Here is a 6,000-nt window from a genome sequence, read left to right on the forward strand (position 1 = left end):
TCCAAAGTTTTCACTGTACTAGGTTTCTACATTACCTTCTAAATGCCCCACAATTCCAGCCAACTCTCTCCCTCTGCCTCATCCCCCCACTACCTAATTTCCCTGTTGCTTCTGTCCCCACTTTCTCCTAGTCTGCCCATAAAATAGTCCAGGTGCCCCCTAGACTCCTCCTCTTTACCTGACCTCTGTGGGTCTATGGATTTTAGCTTGGTTATTATTTACTTAGCAGAAAATATCCATTTATAAGCAAATACATAGCGTATTTATCTTTCTGAGTCTGGGTTACCTCACCCAGTATGATTTTTTCTTTTTAGTTCCATCCATTTGCCTGAAAATTTCATGAGGTCATTTTTTAAAAATAGAGAGGTAATACTGCATTATGTAAATGTACCACACTTTTTTTAAATTTATTCTTCTGTTGAGAAACATCTAGGCTATTTTCTGGTTATTATGAATAAAGTTGCTATGAATATAGTTAAGCAAATGTCCTTGTGGTAGAATGGAGTGTTCTTTGGGTCTATGCACAAGGGTGGTATGGCTGAATCTGCAGATAGATCAATCCCCATCTTTATTTGAAACTGCCATACTGATTTCCATAGTGGCTATACAAGTTTACAATCTTACTAGCAATGGAAAAGTGTTCCCCTTGCTCCACATCCTCTCTAGCGTGAGCTGTCACTTGTGTATTTGATCTTAGCCATTCTGACAGGTGTTAGATGAAAGCTCAAAGTCGTTTTGATTTGCATTTCCCTGATGGCTAAAGATGTTGAACTTTTCTTTAAGTATTTCTCAGTCATTTGAATTTCCCCTACTGAAAATTTTCTTTTTAGATCTGCATCTAATTTTTTATTGGATTATTTTATAGTTTCTAAAGTTTTTTATACATTTTGGGTGTTAGTCCTTTGTCACATGTCGAGTTGGTGAAAATCTTTTTCCATTCTGTAGGCTGCCGTTTTGTCCTATTGCCAGTGTCCTTTGCTGTGAAGCAAGGAAGAAAGAAGCGTCTCAGTTTCATGAGGTCCCATTGATGATTTGTTGATCTTAGTGCTTGTGCTATTGGTGTTCTGTTCAGGAGGTCATCTCCTGTGCCAAGGAGTTCAAAGATATTCCCACTTCCTATTAATTTCAGTGTATCTGGTTTTATGTTGAGGTTTTTGATCCCCTTGGGCCTGAGTTTTGTTCAAGGTGATCAGTATGAATCTATTTGTATTCTTCTACATGTAGACATCAAAATTGACCAGTGCCATTGTTGAAGGTGCTATCTTTTTTCCAGGTTATATTTCTGGCTTCTTTATAAGATATCATGTGTTCATAGGTGTGTTGATTTATGTCTGGGTCTTCAATTTGATTCCACTGATCAATATGTCTATTTTTATGCCATTTCCATGTGCTGTAGTACAACTTGAAATCCGGAATGATAAGACCTCTAGCATTTCCTTTATTGTTCGGGATTTTTTTTATCTATGCTGGCCTTTTCCTTTTCCATATAATGTTGATTGTTGTCCTTTCAAAGCCTGTGAAAAATTGTGTTGGAATTTTGATGGGGATTGCATTTTGGGGATTAAATCTGAGGATTGCTTTTGGTGGGATGGACATTTTTACTATGTTAATCCTACTGACTTATGAGCATGATATCTTCTTCTGACATATTCTTCAAATTTTTCTTCCAATACTTGAAGTTTTTATCATATGAGTCATTCACTTGCTTGGTTAGAGTTACTCCATGATATTTTACATTATTTGAGGCTATTGAAATATTTTATGTCCCTGATCACTTTCTCAGTCCATTTATAATTTGTGTATAGGAAGGCAACTTATTTTTGTGAGTTAATCTTATATCTGGTTACTTTGTTGGAAGAGTTTATTAGCTGTAAGAGGAGTTTCCTGGAGGGATTTTTTAGGGTCACTTATGTATACTATCATATCATCTTCAAATAAAGATAGTTTGACTCTTCCTTTCCAATTTGTATCCCCTTGATCTCCTTCAGTTGTCTTATTTCTCTGGCTAAGGTATCTTGTACCATATTGAATAGATATGGAGAGAGTGGATAATCTTATCTTGTTCCTGATTTTACTGGAATTTCTTTGAGTTTCTCCCCATTTAATTTGATGTTGGCTATAGGCTTGTTGTAAATTGCCTTTACTATGTTCAGGTATGGCCCTTGTGTACTTGATCTCTCCAGGGCTTTTATAATGATGGAATGTTGGATTTTGTCAAAGATCTTTTCTGAGTCTAGTGAGATGATCATGGGGTTTTGTTAATATGGTGGATTACATTTATTGGTTTTCATATACTGAACCATCCCTGTATGCCTGGGATGAAGGCTGCCTGATCATGGTGGATGATCTTTTTGATGTGTTCTTGGATTTGGTTTGCATAGTTTATTTGTAATGGAAGTTTTGGTTTCTTTGTAAACTGAGTTACATGTTAATCCCAAGTGTGGAATTTTAGTTTGAACTTTAGTTTGTCAACAACTGACAGTTATCTCATGCAGGATGTGGCTTTTGTCAACTTGTAACAGCCTACCTTGTGCTTCCTGGGGCACAGAGAGGTGCATGGTCTAGGACTCTGGGGGCTATAAGAGAGAGCCCAGAAAGAGAAAGTGTGGGGTGCAGTGTTGGTGTGTGGTCAGTAGCTGTTGGAGAGACCAAAGAGATGGAAAGCTTGGTAGTTTGAGGCAGACAGAGAGAAACACTTTGGGACACAGCAGCTTGGAGGAGACTGCTGGCTGCATTTGCTGTTGACAGAGATTGGTATATCCTCCAAAGACCCATTGACCTTACACAGCCAGGAGAAGCAAAGGGGTCTGTGACCCTCTCCTAACTAACTTCTCTCTCATACTTAGAATTGGAGGGTTGGTGGAAGGAAGGTAGAGGCCTAAACACCCAAAACAAAGTTCCATTTTAACAAGTGATGTCTATGTTATAAAGGGAAATAGATTTATAATTTTCTATCTTTGTTGAGTATTTATATAGTTTTGGTATCAGGGTAACTGTGGTCTCATAAAATGAATTGAGCAATCTTCTTTCTGTTTCTACTTTATGAAATAATTTTAGTAGTATTGGCATTAACTCATCTTTGAAAGTATGATATAATTCTTCATTAAAATCTTCTAACTCTGGGCATTTGGGGGAAGACATTTAATGACTGCTCCTATTTCACTAGAGGTCTATGGAAATTGTTTATCTGATCTTGATTTAACCTTGGTACATAGTATCTATAAATAAAATTAGCCTCCAATTTGATGGAGTATATGTTTTTAAATAATGTCTTTATGATTCTCTGGACTTCCTCAGTGTCTTTTATGTTCCCCTTTTCATTTCTAATTTTATTAATTTGGATATTTTTCTATACCTTTTAATTTGGATGAGGTTTTTTTAATTTTATTGATTTTTCCTTAAGAACCAACTCTTTGTTTCATTGACTCTGTATTGTTTGTTTGTTTCTATTTTATTGATTTCAGCCTTGAGTTTCATAATTTTTCCCTATCTACTCGGTTTGGGTGTGATTTATTCTTTTTGTTCTAGCGCTTTCAGGAGTGCCATTAAGTTGCTAGTATGAGATTTTTCTAATTCTTTTAATTTTTTCTCATTTATTTATTTTATTCACTTCACATACTGTAGGCCCTTCTCTCTTCCCTTCCCAGCCCCACTCTCTCCCTCCTCCCCTTTCCTCAGAAAAGAGGAGCTCCCTTTCCCATCCACCCCTGCTCATCAAGTTACATCAGAACTGAGCATGTCCTCTTCCCTTGTGGCCTGTCAAGGCAGTCCTGTCAGAGGAAAGTGATCTAAAAGATAGTAAGTGAGTCCCTGTCCAATGCAGTGCCCACCTGCCTTACTAGAATATACACATGAAGCCTAAGCTGCCCATCTGCTACATCTTTTGTAGGGGGCTTAGGTCCAGTTCATGCATGGTCCTTGGTTGATGCTTCAGTCTCAGCAAGACCCTCTGGGCCCTCATTAGTTGGTTCTATTGTTTTTCTTGTGGAGATCCTGTCACTTCCAAGTCCTTTTCTCTTTCTTCCCACTATTCCCCAAGACTCCCTAGGCATCCACCAATGTTTGGCTGTGAATTTCAGCATCTATTTTGAGGTGCTGCTCAGTAGAGCCTCTCAGAGGACAACTCTGTCAGGTTCCTTGTCTGCAAATTTTGCAGAGCATCATTCATAGTGTCAAGGACTGGTGCTTTCTGATAAGGTGGGTCTTTGGTTGGACCAGGCATTGGTTGGTCATTTCCTCAACCTCTGCTCTACCCTGTACATCTCATTATCAGGGTAAATTGTAAGCCAAAGTTTTTGTGGGTGGGTTGGTGTCCCCCTTCCCCTTTACTAGACTAGTCTAGTTTAAGGATTTCCTCTTCAGTCTCTATAGTCTCTGCTACTAAGAGTCTCTGCTTCAGTCCTCTTCATATTCTCCCAGGAGCCTACCCTGACTTAGGTCTCCAGCTTATCACAGAGATGTCTTCACTTTTTTCTACAGGCCTTCTGTTTTCTCACCCTCTCTCTCCTCAGTTTTAGCCTCCCCCTCTTAAATCCCTGTACCCCCTCTCCTACCTTGTTCTCTCTCTTCAGCCACTTCCTCTGTCTATTCTATCTTCCTTTCCCAGTGAGATTTATACATCTTAATTTGGGTCCTCTTTATTACTTATATTCTTTGGGTCAATGGATTTAATTTTTTAATGTAGCCACTTATTGCTGTGAACTTGCCTCTTAGAACAGCTTTCATTATGCTCCATAAGTTTGAGTATGTTATGCATTCATTTTCATTCACTTATGCATAGTCTTTAGTTTTTGTTCATAACTCATTTTTCACTTAATAGAGACTTGTACAGTTCCCATGAGTTTGTAAGCTTTCTGTTATTGTGAAACCAAACTTTAATCTGTGATTGTCAGATAGGATGTAGGAGGTTATTTCAATTTTCTTGTGTCTGCCCATCAGAATGGCCAAGATGAAAAACTCAAGCAATAACACATGCTGGAGAGGTTGTGGAGAAAGGGGAACCCTCCTCCACTGCTGGTGGGAATGTAAACTGGTACAACCACTCTGGAAAGCTATCTGGCGCTTTCTAAGACAAATAGGAATAGTGCTTCCTCAAGACCCAGCTATACCACTGCTAGGTATATACCCAAAGTTCGTTCAAGTACACAAAAGGGATACTTGCTCAACCATGTTTATAGCAGCTCTATTTGTAATAGCCAGAACCTGGAAACAACCCAGATGTCCATCAACGGAGGAATGGGTACAGAAATTGTGGTATTTTTACACAATGGAATACTACTCAGCAATCAAAAAGGAGGAAATCATGAAATTTGCAGGCAAATGGTGGGATCTAGAAAAGATCATTCTGAGTGAAATATCCCAGAAGGAGAAAGACAAACATGGGATATACTCACTTATATAGACCTATAAGATATGATAAACATAATGAAATATACCTAAAAAAGATAATCAATAGAGCGGACATGGGGTAAGATGATCAATCCTCGTTTAGAAAGACAGATGGGATGTGCATTGAACGTATGACAAGAGTCTACTGAACGCATCTGAAAGACTCTAACTAGCAGTGTTTTCAAAGCAAAGACTCATGACCAAACCTTTGGCAGAGTACAGGGAATCATAAGAAAGAAGGGGAGTTAGTCTGATGGGGAAAGGATAGGAGCTCCACAAGGACCAAATATATCTGGGCACAGGGTCTTTTTTGAGACTGACATTCAACCAAGGACCATGTATGGATATAACCTAGAACCTCCGCTCAGATGTAGCCTGTGTAGCTCAGTAACCAATTGGTTTCCCAAAGTGAGAGGAACAGGGACTATTTCTAACAGGAACTGAATGACTGGCTCTTTGGTCTCCCCACCCCCGAAGGGAGGAGCAGTCCTGTTAGGCCACAGAGGAGGGCTTTGCAGCCAGTCCTGAAGATACCTGCTAAAACAGGATCAGATGAATGGGGAGGAGGTCCCCCCTATCAGTCGACTTGGAAAGGGGCACAGTGGAGATGAG

The sequence above is a fragment of the Meriones unguiculatus genome, chromosome X (assembly GCF_030254825.1).
Source record: "Meriones unguiculatus strain TT.TT164.6M chromosome X, Bangor_MerUng_6.1, whole genome shotgun sequence".
Taxonomy (NCBI): domain Eukaryota; kingdom Metazoa; phylum Chordata; class Mammalia; order Rodentia; family Muridae; genus Meriones; species Meriones unguiculatus.